This window comes from Oncorhynchus tshawytscha, linkage group LG01 (assembly GCF_018296145.1).
Source record: "Oncorhynchus tshawytscha isolate Ot180627B linkage group LG01, Otsh_v2.0, whole genome shotgun sequence".
Classification (NCBI taxonomy): Eukaryota; Metazoa; Chordata; class Actinopteri; order Salmoniformes; family Salmonidae; genus Oncorhynchus; species Oncorhynchus tshawytscha.
Window position 1 is genome coordinate 31621014 of NC_056429.1, and position 23802 is coordinate 31644815.

Sequence of the window (23802 nt, forward strand, 5' to 3'; positions counted from 1 at the left end):
TTTTATGCCAAGATTGTAGCGTCATACCCATGAAGACTCAATGCTATAATTGCTGCCAAAGGTGCTTTAACAAAGCACTGAGTAAAGGGTTTGAAAACCTATTCAAATATGATATGTCAGTTAGAGTTTTTTTTTATAAATTAGCAAAAATGTATAAAAACCTATTTTTTCTTTGTCATTATGTGGTATTGTGTGACGATTGATGAAGGGGAAAAACAATTTAATACATTTTAAAATAAGGTTGTAACGTAACAAAATGTGGAAAAAGTCAACAGTTCTGAATACTTACCAAAGGCACTGTAGCTCAGTATTTGTATTATTTATTTTATAAAATATTTCTTGATAATCTTTATTAACCTCTCTGGGATATGTTGGACATAGTGTCCCACCTGGCCAACATCCAGTGAAAATGCAGAGTGCCAAATTCAAATAAATTACTATAAAAATTAAACTTGATGAAATTACAGATTCAATATACCACATTAAAGCTACACTTGTTTTGAATCCAGCGAACATGTCAGATTTCAAAACTGCTTTACGGCGAAAGCAAACATTGCTATTATCTGATTTTAGCACAACAGTAAACAAAGCGAGAAAAACATATTTCAACCCTGCAGGCGCGACACAAAACGCAGAAATAAAAATATAATTCATGCCTTACCTTTGATGAGCTTCTTCTGTTGGCACTCCAATATGTCCCATAAACATCACAAATGGTCCTTTTCTTTGATTAATTCTGTCGATATATATCCAAAATGTCCATTTATTTGGCGCGTTTGATCCAGAAAAAGCCCGGTTCCAACTTGCGCAATGTGGCTACAAAATATCTCTAAAGTTACCTGTAAGCATTGTCCAAACATTTCTAACTACTTTTGTAATACAACTTTAGGTACTTTTTAACGTAATTATCGATAAAATTGAAGACGGGAAATACAGTGGGGCAAAAAGTATTTAGTCAGCCACCAATTGTGCATGTTCTCCTACTTAAAAAGATGAGAGAGGCCTGTAATTTTCATCATAGGTACACTCCAACTATGACAGACAAAATGAGAAAAAGAATCCAGAAAATCACATTGTAGGATTTTAAATTAATTTATTTGCAAATTATGATGGAAATAAGTATTTGGTCAATAACAAAGGTTTATCTCAATACTTTGTTATATACCCTTTGTTGGTAATGACAGAGGTTTAACGTCTTCTGTAAGTCTTCACAAGGTTTTCACACACTGTTGCTGGTGTTTTGGCCCATTCCTCCATGCAGATCTCCTCTAGAGCAGTGATGTTTTGGGGCTGTTGCTGGGCAACACGGACTTTCAACTCCCTCCAAAGATTTTCTATGGGATTGAGATCTGGAGACTGGCTAGGCCACTCCAGGACCTTGAAATGCTTCTTTCGAAGCCACTCCTTCGTTGCCCGGGCGGTGTGTTTGGGATCATTGTCATGCTGAAAGACCAAGACACGTTTCATCTTCAATGCCCTTGCTGATGGAAGGAGGTTTTCAGTCAAAATCTCACGATACATGGCCCCATTCATTCTTTCCTTTACACGGATCAGTCGTCCTGGTCCCTTTGCAGAAAAACAGCCCCAAAGCATGATGTTTCTACCCCCATGCTTCACAGTAGGTATGGTGTTCTTTGGAAGCAACTCAGCATTCTTTGTCCTCCAAACACGACGAGTTGAGTTTTTACCAAAAAATTATATTTTGGTTTCATCTGACCATATGACATTCTCCCAATCTTCTTCTGGATCATCCAAATGCTCTCCAGCAAACTGCAGACGGGCCTGGACATGTACTGGCTTAAGCAGGGGGACACGTCTGGCACTGCAGGATTTGAGTCCCTGGCGGCGTAGTGTGTTACTGATGGTAGGCTTTGTTACTTTGGTCCCAGCTCTCTGCAGGTCATTCACTAGGTCCCCCGTGTGGTTCTGAGATTTTTGCTCACCTTTCTTGTGATCATTTTGACCCCACGGGGTGAGATCTTGCGTGGAGCCCCAGATCGAGGGAGATTATCAGTGGTCTTGTATGTCTTCCATTTCCTAATAATTGCTCCCACAGTTGATTTCTTCAAACCAAGCTGCTTACCTGTTGCAGATTCAGTCTTCCCAGCCTGTCTTCCCAGGTCTACAATTTTGTTTCTGGTGTCCTTTGACAGCTCTTTGGTCTTGGCCATAGTGGAGTTTGGAGTGTGACTGTTTGAGGTTGTGGACAGGTGTCTTTTATACTGATAACAAGTTTAAACAGGTGCCATTAATACAGGTAACGAGTGGAGGACAGAGGAGCCTCTTAAAGAAGAAGTTACAGATCTGTGAGAGCCAGAAATCTTGCTTGTCTGTTGGTGACCAAACACTTATTTTCCACCATAATTTGCAAATAAATAAATTAAAAATCCTACAATGTGATTTTCTGAAATTTTTTCCCTCATTTTGTCTGTCATAGTTGAAGTGTACCTATGATGAAAATTACAGGCCTCTCACATCTTTTTAAGTGGGAGAACTTGCACAATTGGTGACTGACTAAATACTTTTTGCCCCACTGTACTGTGTTGTTACTTCCGGCGCCGACAGAGATGGCCGCCTCGCTTCGCGTTCCTAGGAAACTATGCAGTTTTTTGTTTTTTTACGTGTTATTTCTTACACTAGTACCCCAGGTCATCTTAGGTTTCTTTACATACAGCCGACAAGAACTACTGAATATAAGATCAGCGTCAACTCACCATCAGTACGACCAAGAATATGTTTTTCGCGACGCAGATCCTGTGTTCTGCCTTACAACCAGTGTAACCGAGTGGATCACATGCAGCGACCAAAAAAAAAAACGACTCAGAAAAAGAGGGAAACGAAGCGGTCTTCTGGTCAGACTCCGGAGACGGGCACATCGTGCACCACTCCCTAGCATTCTTCTTGCCAATGTCCAGTCTCTTGACAACAAGGTTGATGAAATCCGAGCAAGGGTAGCATTCCAGAGGGACATCAGAGACTGTAACGTTCTCTGCTTCACGGAAACATGGCTAACTGGAGAGACGCAATCCGAAGCGGTGCAGCCAGCGGGTTTCTCCACGCTCCGCGCCGACAGAAACAAACATCTTTCTGGTAAGAAGAGGGGCGGGGGCGTATGTCTTATGGCCAACGTGACATGGTGTGATGAAAGAAACATACAGGAACTCAAATCCTTCTGTTCACCTGATTTAGAATTCCTCACAATCAAATGTAGACCGCATTATCTACCAAGAGAATTCTCTTCGATTATAATCACAGCCGTATATATCCCCCCCCCCAAGCAGACACATCGATGGCTCTGAACGAACTTTATTTAACTCTCTGCAAACTGGAAACGATTTATCCGGAGGCTGCATTCATTGTAGCTGGGGATTTTAACAAGGCTAATCTGAAAACAAGACTCCCTAAATTTTATCAGCATATCGATTGCGCAACCAGGGGTGGAAAGACCCTGGATCATTGTTACTCTAACTTCCGTGACGCATATAAGGCCCTGCCCCGCCCCCCTTTCGGAAAAGCTGACCACGACTCCATTTTGTTGATCCCTGCCTACAGACAGAAACTAAAACAAGAAGCTCCCACGCTGAGGTCTGTCCAACGCTGGTCCGACCAAGCTGACTCCACACTCCAAGACTGCTTCCATCACGTGGACTGGGAGATGTTTCGTATTGCGTCAGACAACAACATTGACGAATACGCTGATACGGTGTGCGAGTTCATTAGAACGTGCGTTGAAGATGTCGTTCCCATAGCAACGATTAAAACATTCCCTAACCAGAAACCGTGGATTGATGGCAGCATTCGTGTGAAACTGAAGGCACGAACCACTGCTTTTAATCAGGGCAAGGTGTCTGGTAACATGGCTGAATACAAACAGTGCAGCTATTCCCTCCGCAAGGCTATCAAACAAGCTAAGCGCCAGTACAGAGACAAAGTAGAATCTCAATTCAACGGCTCAGACACAAGAGGTATGTGGCAGGGTCTACAGTCAATCACGGACTACAGGAAGAAACCCAGCCCAGTCACGGACCAGGATGTCTTGCTCCCAGGCAGACTAAATAACTTTTTGCCCGCTTTGAGGACAATACAGTGCCACTGACACGGCCTGCAACGGAAACATGCGGTCTCTCCTTCACTGCAGCCGAAGTGAGTAAGACATTTAAACGTGTTAACCCTCGCAAGGCTGCAGGCCCAGACGGCATCCCCAGCCGCGCCCTCAGAGCATGCGCAGACCAGCTGGCCGGTGTGTTTACGGACATATTCAATCAATCCCTATACCAGTCTGCTGTTCCCACATGCTTCAAGAGGGCCACCATTGTTCCTGTTCCCAAGAAAGCTAAGGTAACTGAGCTAAACGACTACCGCCCCGTAGCACTCACATCCGTCATCATGAAGTGCTTTGAGAGACTAGTCAAGGACCATATCACCTCCACCCTACCTGACACCCTTGACCCACTCCAATTTGCTTACCGCCCAAATAGGTCCACAGACGATGCAATCTCAACCACACTGCACACTGCCCTAACCCATCTGGACAAGAGGAATACCTATGTGAGAATGCTGTTCATCGACTACAGCTCGGCATTCAACACCATAGTACCCTCCAAGCTCGTCATCAAGCTCGAGACCCTGGGTCTCGACCCCGCCCTGTGCAACTGGGTACTGGACTTCCTGACGGGCCGCCCCCAGGTGGTGAGGGTAGGCAACAACATCTCCTCCCCGCTGATCCTCAACACTGGGGCCCCACAAGGGTGCGTTCTGAGCCCTCTCCTGTACTCCCTGTTCACCCACGACTGCGTGGCCATGCACGCCTCCAACTCAATCATCAAGTTCGCGGACGACACAACAGTGGTAGGCTTGATTACCAACAACGACGAGACGGCCTACAGGGAGGAGGTGAGGGCCCTCGGAGTGTGGTGTCAGGAAAATAACCTCACACTCAACGTCAACAAAACTAAGGAGATGATTGTGGACTTCAGGAAACAGCAGAGGGAACACCCCCATCCACATCGATGGAACAGTAGTGGAGAGGGTAGCAAGTTTTAAGTTCCTCGGCATACACATCACAGACAAACTGAATTGGTCCACTCACACAGACAGCATCGTGAGGAAGGCGCAGCAGCGCCTCTTCAACCTCAGGAGGCTGAAGAAATTCGGCTTGTCACCAAAAGCACTCACAAACTTCTACAGATGCACAATCGAGAGCATCCTGGCGGGCTGTATCACCGCCTGGTATGGCAACTGCACCGCCCTCAACCGTAAGGCTCTCCAGAGGGTAGTGAGGTCTGCACAACGCATCACCGGGGGCAAACTACCTGCCCTCCAGGACACCTACACCACCCGATGCTACAGGAAGGCCATAAAGATCATCAAGGACATCAACCACCCGAGCCACTGCCTGTTCACCCCGCTGCCATCCAGAAGGCGAGGTCAGTACAGGTGCATCAAAGCTGGGACCGAGAGACTGAAAAACAGCTTCTATCTCAAGGCCATCAGACTGTTAAACAGCCACCACTAACATTGAGTGGCTACTGCCAACACACTGTCAATGACACTGTCTCTACTCCAGCCACTTTAATCATGGGAATTGATGGGAAATGATGTAAATATATCACTAGCCACTTTAAACAATGCTACCTTATATAATGTTACTTACCCTACATTGTTCATCTCATATGCATACGTTGATACTGTACTCTATATCATCGACTGCATCCTTATGTAATACATGTATCACTAGCCACTTTAACTATGCCACTTGGTTTACATACTTATCTCATATGTATATACTGTACTCGATATCATCTACTGTATCTTGCCTATGCTGCTCTGTACCATCACTCATTCATATATCCTTATGTACATATTCTTTATCCCCTTACACTGTGTATGACAGTAGTTTTTTTGGAATTGTTAGTTAGATTACTTGCTCGTTATTACTGCATTGTCGGAACTAGAAGCACAAGCATTTCGCTACACTCGCATTAACATCTGCTAACCATGTGTATGTGACAAATAAAATTTGATTTGATTTGATTTGTTCAATACCGGAGGAAAACAAAGTGGAGCGTGCTTTCAGGTTACGCGCCTCTAACAAAGATTACACTTCCCTCGAGCCTCATTCTGAACAGTGTTACTTCTTCATTTCTCAAAGCCAAAACTTCAACCAATTTCTAAAGACTGTTGACATCCAGTGGACAGGCGGGCAGGTGCAGGCAGCGATCGCTTGAAGAGCATGCATTTAGTTTTACGTGCATTTCAGAGCAATTAGAAGCCATGGAAGGAGAGTTGTATGTCATTGAAGCTTGCCTGGAGGGTTGTTAACACAGTGTCCAAAGAAGGGCCAGAAGTAGACAGAATGGTGTCGTCTGCGTAGAGGTGGATCAGAGAATCACCAGCAGCAAGAGCGACATCATTGATGTATACATAGAAGAGAGTCGGTCCAAGAATTGAACCCTGTGGCACCCCCATAGAGACTGCCAGAGGTCCAGACAGCAGACCCTCCGATTTGACACACTGAACTCTATCAGAGAAGTAGTTGGTGAACCAGGCGAGGCAATCATTTGAGAAACCAAGGCTGTCGAGTCTGCCGATGAGGATGTGGTGATTGACAGAGTCGAAAGCCTTGGCCAGATCAATGAATACGGCTGCACAGTAATGTTTCTTATCGATGGCGGTTAAGATATCATTTAGGACCTTGAGCGTGGCTGAGGTGCACCCATGACCAGCTCTGAAACCAGATTGCATAGCAGAGAAGGTATGGTGAGATTCGAAATGGTCGGTAATCTGTTTGTTGACTTGGCTTTCGAAGACCTTAGAAAGGCAGGGTAGGATAGATATAGGTCTGTAGCAGTTTGGGTCAAGAGTGTCTCCCCCTTTGAAGAGGGGGATGACCGCAGCTGCTTTCCAATCTTTGGGAATCTCAGACGACACGAAAGAGAGGTTGAACAGGCTAGTAATAGGGGTGGCAACAATTTCGGCAGATAATATTAGAAAGAAATGGTCCAGATTGTCTAGCACGGCTGTTTTGTAGGGGTCCAGATTTTGCAGCTCTTTCAGAACATCACCTGACTGGATTTGGGAGAAGGAGAAATGGGGAAGGCTTGGGAAAGTTGCTGTGGGGGTGCAGTGCTGTTGACCGGGGTAGGAGTAGCCAGGTGGAAAGCATGGCCAGCCGTAGAAAAATGCTTATTGAAATTCTCAATTATGGTGGATTTATCAGTGGTGACAGTGTTTCCTATCTTCAGTGCAGTGGACAGCTGGTTCGGAGGTGTTTACAGGAGGACTTTACAGTGTCCCAGAACATTTTTGAGTTAATGTCGCAGGAAGCAAATTTCTGCTTGAAAAAGCTAGCCTTGGCTTTCTAACTTCCCTGAACAGCTGCATATCACGGGGGCTGTTCGATACTAATGCACAACGCCATAGGATGTTTTTGTGTTGGTTAAGGGCAGTCAGGTCTGGGGAGAACCAAGGGCTATATCTGTTCCTGGTTCTAAATTTCTTGAATGGGGCATGCTTATTTAAGATGGTTAGGAAGGCATTTAAAAAAAATACCCCGGCATCCTCTACTGACGGGATGAGATCAATATCCTTCCAGGATACCCCGACCAGGTCGATTAGAAAGGCCTGCTCGCTGAAGTGTTTCAGGGAGCGTTTGACAGTGATGAGTGGAGGTCGTTGGATGCAGGCAAGTCCAGGGACATGGAGAGAAAAAATAGGTCTGGTATGTTACGTTCCCGAGCCGCGCCGTACAAAACTGGCGATAGATTTTCGAGCTAAAGGATAGCTGATGACCACAAACCGTGGTTAGCTGAATACTAACGATTAGCCAGTAAAGAAGCTAACTAGCTTCTGATTAGCTTCTGATTAGCTTCTGGCTAGCTTCTGGATTAGCTTCTGGCTAGCTTCTGGTTAGCTTCTGGTTAGCTTCTATGGAGGATTACAGATTTGAGGTAAATGATACTTTCTTTTTTTATAAATATAAATTGGTGAGGCGGGTTGCAGGAGGGTGTTTTGAAGATGAGTTTATGGAAAATAAAAAAATATTTATAAAAAGGTATGCGAAAAAAGTTGTAAATATATATATACGGTACACGACAAGACGAGGACAAAAGATGTCTGAACTGCTATGCCATCTTGGAAGATACAGGTAACACACCACCTTTTGGACCTGATCCATACAATTTACAGTTTAGAATTGGACAATTGAGGCAAACAACATGACAACAAATACCATGCATAATTAACCACTTCTATTCTAAGGCCATATACCCTGCACTACAGTCCTGTAGCGCTCTAGAAACCAAATTTCATCCCCAGCAGCAGTATGATTCCACTCACATACAAAGCAGCAGTATCTATTAACAGTTAAGGCATGAAATGTTTCAGAAGGGAATACGTCACCTCAAATTACGGCTGGCCATTTATCAGGGAAGGGAATTGGGGCCTGAGGGCTGGCCAAACACACTGTGGTAATATGCTGAGGTTAAGCTGCTGAACGGCCACTACCAGACATTCTAACCACCAGGGAACAAACACCATTTGTGGTCCGAAGAATCTAAAGAGGAATGTATCCACTCCGGATAAAAACCGATACATTTCTAGGATGGGATGCATACCATGTTGCACAACAAAACATTTACCATTTGGAGTGGTTTTAAGAGGGAATCCTAAAAATCTACAGTAATATGTTGGGTTTGTTTTTTTTCCATCTCCAAAGCCTTCCATTTTGACATGAGCCTACTTTCGCAAGAGTCAAACTCAGTTTAACAAAAACAAACAGGATTCAGACTGATAGAGCAGCTTGAGAGCATTTTTTTCTGGTTAAAAAAGCAGCGTTAGGAGGACTTTACTACTCTGTGGTGTGGGTTTATGGGGCATATAGGTCACTGACAGAAAGTAGTGCTGCAGCTGGGTAATGTGGTAGCCCAGTGATAAATTACTTTGGTTCAGAAAGCTGTGAGCTTGTAGGACAGTGACCTTATCATAGAGGTTTGTCCATGCAGCAGTGAAGCCTGGGCTGATTACTGGCTGACTGTCATAATTATCATTACAGCAGTAACGCTAACAGCTTGCTAGAACCCAAACTGCTCTGCATCACACACACCTCCGTGTGGAATGCAGATATACCTGAGGACGAGGACCGCAAATAAACCAATAAGAATATTTAACATGTTGCTAGTCCGAAAAATGATATATATATATACTGCTATACTCTACCGTACAAAAGTTTGGGGTCACTTAGAAATGTACTTGTTTTCCATGAAAACATACATGAAATGAGTTGCAAAATGAATAGGAAATATAGTCAAGACATTGACAAGGTTATAAATAATGATTTTTAATAATTATGTAATTTCGTCAAAGAATCCTCCATTTGCAGCAATTACAGCCTTGCAGACCTTTGGCATTCTAGATGTCAATTTGTTGCGGTAATCTGAAGAGATTTCACCCCATGTTTCCTGAAGCACATCCCACAAGTTGGATTGGCTTGATGGCCACTTTTTACATACCATACGGTCAAGCTGCTCCCACAAAATCTCAATAGGGTTGAGATCTGGTGACTGTGCTGGTCATTCCATTATAGACAGAAAAGCAGCTAACTGCTTCTTCGCTAAATAGTTCTTGCATAGGTTGGAGCTGTGCTTTGGGTCATTGTCCTGTTCCAATTAAGCACCATCCCCAGGGTATGGCATGGCACTGCAAAATGGATTGATAGCCTTCCTTCTTCAAGATCCCTTTTACCCTGTACAAATCTACCAGTTTACCACCACCAAAGCACCCCCAGACCATCACATTGCCTCCACCATGCTTGACAGATGGCGTCAAGCACTCCTCGAGTATCTTTTCATTTTTTCTGTTTCTCACAAATGTTCTTCTTTGTGATCCGAACACCTCAAAGATTTGTCTGTCCATAACGCTTATTTAAAATCTTTCTCTGTCCAGTGTCTGTGTTCTTTTGTCCATCGTAATCTTTTCTTTTTGTTGGCCAGTCTGACATATGGCTTTTTCTTTGTAACTTTGCCTAGAAGGCCAGCATCCCGGAGTCGCCTATTCACTGTTGAAGTTGAGACTGGTGTTTTGCAGGTACTATTTAAAGCTGCCAGTTGAGGACTTGTGAGGCATCTATTTCTCAAACTAGACACTCTAATGTACTTAAAATAAAACATATTTTACAGCTGTTTATTTTCCTGTTACATGTACATTCTATACACATTTTACATACATTATACTTTTTTATTATATTTTTTTTAATTAGTTACATAGCAAGAATAAAGTAATTTGATATTTTGATATGCGTTACATCAAAATAGATAGTACTTATACATTATACATAATGTTTTCTGTTATACCTATAATTAGCTTTTAAACACGTCCCCTCAGCTACTCTCAGTCCCACCTATCTCTGTCACCTACCTCTTCTGATTTCCATGTCCCATGTATTCACCCAGTTTGCTATGAAGCCCCTAAATAAGATCTGGTGCAACAAATTACCTTCAGAAGTCACATAATTGGTGAAATAAAGTCCACTTGTGTGCAATCCAAGTGTCACATGATCTGTCACATGATCTCAGTATACAGTTGAAGTTTACATACACCTTAGCCAAATACATTTAAACTCAGTTTTTCACAGTTCCTGACATTTACTCTTAGTAAAAATTCCCTGACTTAGGTCAGTTAGGACCACCACTTTATTTTAAGAATCTGAAATGTCAGAAAAATAGTAGAGAGAATTATATATTTAAGCTTTTATTTCTTTCATCACATTCCCAGTGGGTCAAAAGTTTACATACACTCAATTAGTATTTGGAGGACATTGTATTATTTTTTTGTACTCCCTGACGAAGGCCATGCAGCCGAAACACGTCGGATTTTTAACACTTTGTTTCAATTGAACATGCCATACTAATAAAGGCATTTTAATTAATTATATGAAGAGTGCCTTGGTCCTCCTTTCTTTTTGATTAGTAGTTGGTAGCATTGCCTTTAATTTGTTTAACTTGCGTTCAACATTTTGGGTAGCCTTCCACAAGCATCCCACAATAAGTTGGGTGAATTTTGGCCCATTCCTCCTGACAGAGCTGGTGTAACTGAGTCAGGTTTGTAGGCCTCCTTGCTCGCACATGCTTTTTTAATTCTGCCCACACATTTTCTATGGGATTGAGGTCAGGGCTTTGTGTTGGCCACTCCAATACCTTGACTTTGTTGTCCTTAAGCTATTTTGCCACAACTTTGGAAGAATGCTTGGGGTCATTGTCCATTTGAAAGACCTATTTGCGACCAAGCTTTAACTTCCTGACTGATGTGTTGAGACGTTGCTTCAATATATCCACATAATTTTCCTTTCTCATGAAGACATCTATGTTGTGATGTGCACCAGCCCTCCTGCAGCAAAGCACCCCTACAACATGATGCTGCCAGCTGCGTGCTTCATTGTTGGGATGTGTTCTTTGGCTTGCAAGCCTCCCCTTTTTTCCTCCAAACATAACGATGGTCATTATGGCCAAACAGTTCTATTTTTGTTTCATCAGACCAGAGGACATTTCTCCAAAAAGTATGAATTTGTCCCCATGTGCAGTTGCAACCGTAGTCTGCCTTTTTTATGGCATTTGGAGTAGTGGCTTCTTCCTTGCTGAGTAGCCTTTCAGGTTATGTCGATATAGGACTCATTTTACTTTGGATATAGATACTTTTTTACCTGTTTCCTCCAGCATCTTCACAAGGTCCTTTGCTGTTGTTCTGGAATTGATTTGCACTTTTCACAGCAAAGTACGTTCATCTCTAGGAGACAGAACTCGTCTCTTTCCTGAGCAGTATGACGGCTGAGTGGTCCCTTGGTGTTTATACTTGCACACTATTGCTTGTACAGATTTACGCGGTACCTTCAGACATTTGGAAATTGCTCCCAAGGATGAACCAGACTTGTGGAGGTCTACAGTTTTTTTCCTGAGGTCATGGCTGATTTCTTTTGATTTTCGCATAATGTCAAGCAAAGAGGCAATGAGTTTGAAGGTAGAACTTGAAATACATCCACAGGTACACCCCCAATTGACTCAATTTATGTCAATTAGCCCTTTAGAAGCTTTTAAAACCATGATATCATTTTCTAGAATTTTCCAAGCAGTTTAAAGGCACAGTCAATTTAGTGTTTGTAAACTTCTGACCCACTGGAATTGTGATATGGTGAGTTATAATAAATATAATATAATAATATAAGTAAAATAATCTGTCTGTAAACATTTGTTGGAAAAATGACTTGTGTCATGCACAAAGTAAAGGTCCTAACCGACTTGCAAAAACTAGTTTGGTAATACAAAATTTGTGGAGTGTTTTAAAAACGAGTTTTAATGACTCCAACCTAAGTCTATGTAAACTTCCGACTTCAACTGTATTTTGAATTACTCATTTGATATGTATATGCTGTTTTCTATTCTACTGTCTCTTAGTCTATGCTGCTCTGACATTGCTCATCCAAATATTCATATATATATATATATATATATATATATATTCTTAATTCCATTCCTTCACCTTAGATTTGTGTGTATTGTGTTTATTGTTGTGAAATTGTTAGATATTACTTGTTAGATATTACTGCACTGTCGGAGATATAAACGCAAGCATTTCGCTAACCCCGCAATAACCCCGCAATCTGCTCAACACGTGCATATGACCAATACATTTTATTTGATGTGACCTACTCACATCAAGTGTTTTTCTTTATTTTTACTATTGTCTGTGGTATAGTGAAGAGATCAAAACTGTGAAACACAAATGGAATCATTTAGTAATAAAAAAAAGTGTTACACAAATCAAAATATATTTTAGAAACATCAAATTAGCCACCCTTTGCCTTGACGACAGCTGATGACAGCTTTGCAAACTCTTAGCATTCTCTCAACCCGATTCATCTGGAATGCTTTTCCAACAGTCTTGAAGTCATCCCCACATATGCTGAGCTCTTTTTGGCTGCTTTTCCTTCATTCTGCGGTCCAATTCATCCCAAACCATCTCAATCGGGTTGAGGTCAGGTGATTTTGGAGATTGGGTCATCTGATGCAGCAGTCTATCACTCAACTTTTTAGTCAAATAGCCCTTACACAGCCTGGAGGTATGTTGGGTCATTGTCCTGTTGAAAAACAAATGACAGTCCCACTAAGCTCAAACCAGATGGGATGGCGTATCACTGCAGAATACTGTGGTATCCATGCTGTTTAAGTGTGCCTTGAATTCTAAATAAATCACAGACATTGTCACCAGGAAATCACCACCACAATCACACCTCCTCCTCCATGCTTCACGGTGTGAACCACACATGTGGAGATCATCCGTTCACCTACTCTGCATCTCACAAATACACGGCGATTGGAACCAAAAATCCCACATTTGGACTCATCAGACCAAAGGACAGATTTCCACCAGTCTAATGTCCAATGTTCATGTTTCTTGGCCCAAGTAAGTCTATTCTTCTTAATTGTGTCCTTTAGTAGAGGTTTCTTTGCAGCAATTCGACCATGATGGCCTGATTCACGCAGTCTCTTCTGAACAGTTGATGTTGAGATGTGTCTGTTACTTGAACTCTGTGAATAATTTATTTGGGCTGCAATCTGATGGGCAGTTAAGTTCATTAGAGTTATCTTCTGCAGTAGAGGTAACTCTGGGTCTTCCTTTCCTGTGGCGGTCTTCATGAGAGCCAGTTTCATCATAGCGCTTGATGGTTTTTGCTACTGCACTTGAAGAAACTTTCAAAGTTCTTGAAATGTTCTGGATTGACTGACCTTCACGTCTTAAAGTAATGATGGACTGTCATTTCTCTTTGCTTATTTGAGCTATTCTTGCCATAATATGGACTTGGTCTTTCACCAAATATGACTATGTTCTGGATACCAACCCTACCTTGTTACAACACAACTGATTGGCTCAAACACATTAAGAAGGAAATACATTTCAGTATTTAACTTTTAACAAGGCACACCTGTTAATTTAAATGCATTCCAGGTAACTACCTCATGAAGTTGGTTGAGAGAATGCCAAGCATGTGGAAAACTGTCATCAAAGCAAAGAAACACGAGCAATGGACAGTGACCGGTGGAAATCTGTTCTTTGGTCTGATGAAAAACCCTTGAATGAAAAGGTGTGTCCAAACTTTCGACTGGTACTCTATATATAGATACACACTGTGTATATATAGACCTGAGGCATAGAATGCATTATCATAGCTTATGTGTATGTTGCCAATTAATTGCTGTGGCTGTGGTTTTTGAGTGTCTTATTGCCTATTGGTCCACATTTTTCATTATAGTGATGGTGTTCCCCATACTCTATGTAATATACAGTATATGTTTATAGATGTGTGTTGTGTATTTGATGTATTGATGCAGGGATCATCCATAAAAGTACTGATACAGGGCTAACCCCCTGCAAAAAGTAATAGTGAACTTGAGTTCTAACTGTTTTAAAATAAATCCTCAATAGTGGTAGAGGTAACTCCAAAGAGACCACATTCAAGTTCTCCATGCCACACTCATTCAAACATAGGAACTGGATCCTCCAGTCTGACCCCTGCTGCTGTCTCTGGCTCCACATCCAACCCTGCCTGGCCATCTAGAGCTGTGAAGAGGCCAGCCCAGAAGCGGAGGAGGGCCAGTGCACCATCGGCAACTACCGTTGAGGGTGAGGACCGTTGGCACACTGTTGCTTAGAATCAGCCAGGACCTCAGATGGACATGTCTGTAAAGTACAGCCCCTTCATCATTGTGTGTAATCTTAAATGTTTTATTACCATAGCATTTTTGTACGTTCATTATAGTTATCTACTTGAAAATGTATCAATTGACCAATTCAGCCACTTGGGTATATTTGAGCAAACTCGTGAGGGACACGTGGGAGACTTCATACTAAATATTATGTAGCTCTCTCATTCTTGAATATAACAGTCTGAAACGTTTTACACACACTGTTGCCATTTTTTGGACAACATCTAAATTACCCCCAGCTACTTATCTCAATGTATGGCCTTTATTTTGCATTTCAAAGATGAAAACCCATGTTTCTTTGTTTGTTTTATCTTTTACCAGATCTGTTTTATTTTCTTACATTCATTTCACATCTCCACAAACTTCAAAGTGTTTCCTTTCACATAGTATCAAGAATATGCATATGCTTGCTTCAGGATAGATTTGGGTATGTCATTTTAAGTTGAAACTGAGATGAAGGGTCCTATCCAGAAGATGTTTTAATCAAGTTCTTGATATAGCACACCTGTCAAGTGGATGGATTATCTTGTCAAAGGAGAAATGTTCAGTAACAGGGCTTTATGCAAATTTGTTCCCAACATTTCAGAGAAATATGTTTTTTTGTGCATATGGAACATTTCTGCGATATTTTATTTCGGCTCATGGAAAATAAATAGTACAAACGCTTTACATGTTACACTTATATTTTTGTTATGTAATGTTTTGGATTAGTAACATGTTGAATATTCTGATTGGTTTGTTGTATATACAGTGTGTGTGCGTGTGTGTGTGTTATTTGTTCAATAACCAGCAATGGTTGAATGACTATTGCTCAATATGTAAGGAACAGGGTGCAGTTGAATATTGGAGATAATCCTGGCATGAGAAGTCTGTGATTATGTTGGATCAGTAAACTGATTGTGTTTTTTTACTCTTTTTTATCTGAGTTCACCTTAGGTTACCAGCATCCTGATATAATCTTGTTTATCAATCTGTGTGTGTTTGTGCAAGCATCCTGTTCAGAATCATGATCCCAACAACATTGACATCTTGCTGGGTTGTGGATAACGTCATCCCAACCATCATGATGATATGAGGCTCCATGGCTGATTGTCTAGTTTTACTGTGCACATCTTCTCGGGCCATGTCAAGGGCTTATACATGATGACACAACTACATACAACCCTTGAGTTGATTGGCTTAGTAGCATTGAGGTACTGTACCAGTACAACTGCATCTGTGTGGTTATAACATTCAGATGGGGGTATGGTTCCTAATATAGTGAGAATAGATGGAGGTATAGGGCTATGGTTTCTACTATAGTGGGTTTAGATGGAGACAGTGGGGCAGTATGTCTGCCTGAGAGGTCGGTAGGGAGTGGAAGGCTGGGCCAGATGCTGACGGGGGATTACATAGCCAGGCTGTAATAGAGCTTTATTCGCCATAGGTCACTGGTAGGATGACTGTACGACAACCCATCAGCTGTCACCAACACTGGGACAGAGATAGGTGGTTATTTGGTTAATAATAACAAATTGTATGTAATAAATGTATCACTAGTCACTTTTAAAAATGCCACTTTATATTACTCGTCTTATATGTATATACTGTACCATCTACTGCATTTTGCCTATGCCATCGCTCATCCATATATTTATATGTACATATTCTTATTCATTCCTTTACACTTGTGTGTAGAAGGTAGTTGTTGTGAAATTGTTATATATTACTGCATGGTCGTAACTAGAAGCACAAGCATTTCGCTACACTCGCATTAGCATCTGCTAACCATGTGTATGAGACCAATAACATTTGATTTGAAGTAAAAGCGCAGTGATCCTTCTGTGCAATTATTATATCCTGCCACACTGATTCCAGACTGCTCTTATTTGTATATAGAGGTCTAGGGGAGGGCCGAAGGGTAAGTAACTGTCAGCGTCAGTGGTGTATAGGTGAGGACGGAGTCAAGCGCAGGAAACAGAACTGAGTAAAATAAATGTACTTTACTCAGGGAAAAAATAAACAGTACAATATATCCACGTAGGGATAACAAACCCTAACACACAAGACTAACACAAAACAGGAACAATCACGCACAAAACATAATGAGAACCAGAGGGTTAAATAGGGAAATATAAATAACGTAATAATGGGAACCAGGTGTGTACAATCAAGACATAACAAATGGAAAAAGAAATGTGGCTCGGTGGCAGCGAGAAAGCCGGTGAGGACGACCGCCGAACACCGCCCGAACAACGAGGCGCACCAACTTCGGCGGAAGTCGTGACAGTACCCCCCTTGATGCGCGGCACCAGCATCGGGGATAAGGCGCAGGGCGATCTGGGTGGAGACGATGAAATTCCTGTAGTAAGGAAGGGTCCAGCACGTCCTCCCCCAGCACCCAGCATCTCTCCTCCGGACCGTACCCCTCCCACTCCACGAGGTACTGAAGGCCCCTCGCCCGATGCTTAGAGTCTATGATGGCCTGCACAGTATACGCTGGGACCACCTCGATTTCCTCCCGCACCACGGACTGCTGGAGCGGACCAGCCACCACCGGCCTGGGGAGAGACACATGGAACGAGGGGTTAATACAATAATCCGGGGGAAGTTGTAACCTATAACATACCTCGTTCAGTCTCTTCATTACTTTAAATGGCCCCACAAACCGCGGACCCAGCTTCCGGCAGTGCAGGCAAAGGGGCAGGTTTCGGGTCGAGAGCCAGACCCGGTCTCCCGGTGCATACTCCTGGGCCTTACTGCCGGGGGTGGTCGGCGCTCGCCTTCTGTCGCCTGATGGCCCGTTGCAGGCCTACATGCCCTGCGTCCCAGGTTTCCTCCAAGCGCCAAAACCAATCATCCACCGTAGGTGCCTCGATCTAGCTCTGATGCCATGGTGCCAGAACCGGCTGATAACCTAGTACACACTGAAATGGAGACATGTTAGTGGAGGAGTGGCGGAGAGAGTTTTGGACCATCTCTGCCCAGGGGATGAAAACAGACCACTGCCCCGGCCGGTCCTGGCAATAAGACCACAGAAACCTACCCACATCCTGGTTAACTCTCTCCACCTGGCCATTACTTTCGGGGTGAAACCCTGAGGTAAGACTGACCAAGACCCCCAGATGTTCCATGAACGCCCTCCAGACCCTTGAAATGAACTGGGGACCCTGTTCAGACATTATATCTTCAGGCACCCCGTAGTGCCGGAAGACGTGTGCAAACAGGGCCTCCGCAGTCTGTAGAGCCGTAGGGAGACCGAGCAAAGGAATGAGACGGCAGGACCGATCCACAACAACCAGAATTGTAGTGTTCCCTTGTGACGGAGGAAGATCCATCACGAAATCCACCGATAGGTGGGACCACGGCCGTTGTGGAATGGGTAGGGGTTGTAATTTCCCTCGGGTAGGTGTCTAGGTGCCTTGCACCGAGCGCACACCGAGCAGGAGGAAACATACACCCTCACGTCCTTAGCTAAAGTGGGCCACCAGTACGTCCCACTAACTCAGCGCAGTGTCCGACCGATGCCAGGATGACCAGAGGAAGGTGACGTATGAGCCCAACAAATCAATCGATCACAAACATTAGACGGAACGTACTTACATCCAACTGGACACTGGGTGGGAGTGGGCTCCTCTTGTAATGCCCGCTCGATGTCCGCGTCAACCTCCCATACCACCGGTGCCACCAGGCAATAAGCCGGAAGTATGGGAGTAGGATCCGTGGACCACTCCTCTGTGTCATACATCCAAGACAGTGCGTCTGCCTTAGCGTTCTGGGAACTTGGTCTGTATGATAGAGTGAACACAAAATGGGTGAAAAACATGGCCCACCTTGCCTGGCGAGGATTCATTCTCCTGGCCGCCCGGATGTACTCCAGATTGCGGTGGTTAGTCAAAATAAGAAAAGGTTGTTGAGCCCCCTCAAGCCAATGCCTCCACACTTTCAGAGCCTCGACAAAAGCCAACAGCTCCCGGTCCCCGAGCGCTCCTATCCCAGACTCGGACGAGTCTACCTCAACTATGAACACTAAGGAGGGATCAGGATGAGCCAACACAGGAGCCGAGGTAAACAGTGCCTTCAGTTGACAAAAAGCTCTGTTCGCCCCAGCTGACCACTGCAGTCGCACCGGTCCCCCCTTCAGCAAAGAGGTAATGGGAGCTGCTACCTGACCAAAGCCCCGGATAAACCTCCGGTAGTAGTTGGCAAACCCTAAGAACCGCTGCACCTCCTTTACTGTGGTTGGAGTCGGCCAATTTATCACGGCTGAAATGCGGTCATTCTCCATCTCCACCCCTGACTTGGACAGTCAGTACCCTAGGGAGGAGACGGACTGTTGGAAGAACAGACATTTCTCAGCCTTAACGTACAAGTCATGCTCCAACAGTCGACCAAGCATCTTGCGCACCAGAGACACATGCTCAGCACGTGTAGCGGAGTATATTAGAATGTTGTCTATATACACCACTACACCCTCTCTACAAAGGGTTGGAAGACAGATGGAGCATTCATCCACCCGTACGGCATGATGAGGTACTCATAGTGCCCAGAGGTGGTACTAAATGCTGTCTTCCACACATCCCCCTCCCAGATACGCACCAGGTTGTAAGCACTCCTGAGTTCCAATTTGGTGAAGAAGCGCGCCCCATGCAATGACTCGGTCAGACTGGCTATGAGAGGCAGAGGGTAACTATACTTCACTGTGGTCTGATTTAAACCCCTATAGTCAATACACAGGCGTAAACCACCATCCTTCTTCTTCACAAAAAAGAAACTTGAGGAGGCAGGTGAAGTGGAAGGTCGAATGTATCCCTGTCCCAGAGATTCGGTGACATATGTTTCCATAGCCGCCGTGACAGAGGATACACTTGACTCCTGGGAAGTGCTGCGTCTATCTGAAGATTTATCGCACAATCCCCCCGTCGATGGGGTGGTAGTTGAGTCGCCTTCTTTTTACAGAAGGTGAGAGCCAAATCGGCATATTCAGGGGGGATGTGCATGACGGAGACCTGGTTTGGACTTTCCACCGTAGTTGCACCTATGGAAACACCTATACACCTCCCTGGACACTGATGTGACCATCCCTTGAGAGCGCTCTGTTTCCACGAAATAGTGGGGTCATGATGGGCCAATCAGGGAAACCCCAACACCACAGGAAACGCAGGAGAATCTATCAAGAATAGATTAATCCTTTCCTCATGAACCCCCTGCGTTAACATATATAGTGGAGCCGTGACCTCCCTAATCAGACCCTACCCTAAAGGATGACTATCTAAGGCATGTACAGGGAAGGGCACATCAACAGGAACAATAGGGATCCCTAATCTAAGTGCAAATGAACGGTCAATAAAGTTCCCAGCTGCGCCTGAATCTACTAGCACCGTATGCTGGGAATGCGGGGAAAACTCAGGAAATTCTATAGATATAAACATGTGCGCAACAGGAGGCTCTGGGTGTGTTGGGTGCATACTCACCTGGTATGATCCACCAGAGCCCTGCCTGCTGTCTCGACTTCCTGGGAAACCTCTCCAGCACCGACCAGCAGTGTGTCCTCTGCGGCCACAGGTAGTGCAGGTGACAGCCCCCCTCCGGTCACCCTTAGAGCAGCACCTCCGTGCTCCATAGGTGTATCTACGGAGGTGTTGTGGGATGGAATGGACGGACCCCGATCCGGATGTCCGCGGGTGGCCAACAGGTTATCCAGCTGGTCGAGGGTAAGGGTGGGTAAGGGTGGTATTCCACAAAACCATGTGTCCAACAGAGGGATCTGGGTGAGAATGGGTCCTTCTCACCTGGGGTGACGCCAGAGTGCCATGCCTGCTGCCTCGACCCCCAGAGGAACCAACCCGACACCGACCAGCAGTGTGACCTCTGCGGCCACAGATGGTGCACGAGACAGAACCTCCTCCGGTCTCCCTGAGCACAGCACCTCCCAGCTCCATGGGCATCGGAGCAGTGGTGCTGGGGGGATGGAACCAACAGAACCGATCTGGACGTCCGCGGGTAGCCAGCAGGTTATACAGCCGAATGGACAGGTCCACCAGCTGGTCGAAAGTGATGGTGGTGTCCCTGCAGGCCCACTCTTGACGGACATCCTCGCGCAAACAGTGATAGTGGTCGATCAGGGCCCTGTCAGTCCATCCCGCTCTGGCGGCCAGGGTCCGAATGACCAAAGCTAACTCCTGTGCGCTCCTCGTCCCCTGCCGCAGGTGGAAAAGACGTTCACCCGCCGTTCTGCCCTCGGGCGGGTGGGCAAAGACTGCCCGGAAACGACGGGTGAACTCCTCAAAGTGATCCAGCACCGCATCTCCTTCCACCCACATGGCTTTGGCCCACTCCAGGGCCAAAGCTATCCCATCGTACTCCCCGGCATGAGACGAGGGCGGACACCCTTTCATGGCCCGAAGGAGCCGGGTCGACAGTTGCCAGGTTTAACTCCAACTGCAGCAGGAAACCTTGGCAGAGGGAAGTCGTCCCATCGTACTCCCCGGGGAGGGCGAGGCAAATCCCACTGGAACCGGGTGCAGGGGGAGTGAGTAGTGGAGACCACTGCTCTTGCTGCCTCCATATTCGGGTGCGGTATTCTGTAAGGGGTGCGTAACTGGTGGCAGAGAAGTCAGATGCAGGAGAGCAGAACTAGGTAATAACCGGAGCAGTTTAACCTCTTGAAGCTAGGGGGCACTATTTTTTTGTTTGGAAAAATAACGTTCCCAAAGTAAACCTGCTATTTCTCAGGACCAGATGCTAGAATATGCATATAATTGACAGATTAGGATAGAAAACACTCTAAAGTTTCCTAAACTGTCAAAATATTGTCTGTGAGTATAACAGAACTGATATTGCAGGCGAAACCCTGAGAAAAATCAAACCAGGAAGTGGCTTCTATTTTGAATAGTCCATGTTCCATAGCCTCCCATTGCTCCATTTAAAGGGATATCAACCAGATTCCTTTTCCTATCGCTTCCTCAAGGTGTCAACAGTCTTCAGACATAGTTTCAGGCTTTTATTTTGAAAAATGAGCGAGAAAGATAACATCGCGTCAGGTGGTCACATGAGTTTCGCCTGCGCAACAGAGTTTGGGCAGCTATTGTTTTTCCCTCTCCGACTGTGAAAGACATTTGCGGTTGATATATTATCGATTATATATTTTAAAAACAACCTGAGGATTGATTATAAAAAACGCTTGACATGTTTCTGTGGACATTACAGATATTATTTGGAATTTGTCTGCGTTGTCGTGACCACTCTTTCCTGTGGATTTCTGAACATAATGCGTCAAACAAACGGAGGTATTTTGGATATAAAAATAATATTTTTAGAACAAAATAAGCTTTTGTTGTGTAACTGGGAGTCTCGTGAGTGAAAACATCCAAAGATCATCAAAGGTAAACGATTAATTTGATTGCTTTTCTGATTTTCGTGACCAAGCTACCTGATGCTAAATGTACTTAATGTTTTGTCATGCGATCGATAAACTTACACAAACGCTTGGATTGCTTTCGCTGTAAAGCATAATTTCAAAATCTGAGACGACAGGTGGATTAACAAAAGGCTAAACTGTGTTTTGCAATATTGCACTTATGATTTCATGAATATGAATAGTTTTAGTAATAGTATTTGACTGTGGCGCTATGCTATTCAGCAGTTCAGCAGTTAATCGATCAAATTGAAAACGGGTCTGTGATCTGTGTTCAATACAGGAAGACAACAAACCAAGCTATTTTTCAAGTCTTGCACAACTCTCAACAGTGTTACGCAGTTCCTAGACGGAGATACTTCTTCATTGCACAAAGGAATAACCTCAACCAAATTCCAAAGACTGGTGACATCCAGTGGAAGCGGTAGGAACTGAAAACAAGTTCCAAGAAATATTGTTTCCCAATGACATCTCACTGAACAGACAGAGACCTAAAAAAGAAATCTGAACGGTTAGGCCTCGGGGTTTTGCCTCCTACATAAGTTATGTTATACTCACAGACATGATTCAAACAGTTTTAGAAACTTCAGAGTGTTTTCTATCCGAATATACTAATAATATACATATCTTATATTCTTGGCATGAGTAACAGGAAGTTGAAATTGGGCACACTATTTATCCAAAAGTGAAAATGCTGCCCTATACCTTAAGAAGTTAAGGGATGGTTAGCGTCAATAAGTTAATACCAAAACCATCAGCATCAAGAAAACCATACAACGTGGGTGTAAAACCCGACGTGCACCAGTCGACATGTGCACAAGCACTTAAAAACAAACAATACCGCACAATGACATGGGGGGAACAGAGGGTTAAATACACAAAACGTAATGAGGGAATGAAAACCAGGTGTGTGGAAAAACAAGACAAAACAAATGGAAAATTAAAAATGGATTGGCGATGGCTAGAAGACCGGTGACGTCGACCGCCGAACACCGCCCGAACAAGGAGAGGAACCGACTTCGGCAGAAGTCATGACAAGCGGCTCCAGTAGGCATGCGATCACCAACACTGGACAATTGAGGAGTGGGCAAACATCACGTGGTCCGACGAATCCCGGTTCCTGTTGAGTCATGCTGAGGACAAAGTCCAGATTCGGCATAAGCAGCATGAGTCCATGGCCCTATCCTGCCTGGTGTCACTGGTAAAGGCGGGTGGCGGTGGTGTAATGGTGTGGGGAATGATTTTCTGGCACACGTTAGGCCCCTTGACACCAATTGATCAATGTTGTAGAATCTATACCCATAAGAATTCAGGCTGTTCTGGAGGCAATGGGGGGTCCGACCCAGTAATAGATGTGTGTACCTAATATATCTCTGCAGCATTTGCCACATGCAAATCTCTGCAAATCTCTTGGAATACAATACGTTTTTTGATTAACAAAGGAAACCATTTGAATGGAGGCCCAGCCCTGAAAAAATGCTGCCAGTTTTATTTCTGTACATCTATATTGTTTTGTTTGTGCATTTTGTCTTTTTTCGTTCTTCCTTCTCTCTTGATTGAGGCTATCTCTCGAAGTTACTCCATGTGACTGACTTTCTGAAAACTTGCTTGGGCATGAAATTGTTCTATATTCACAACATGGTCCACACACAG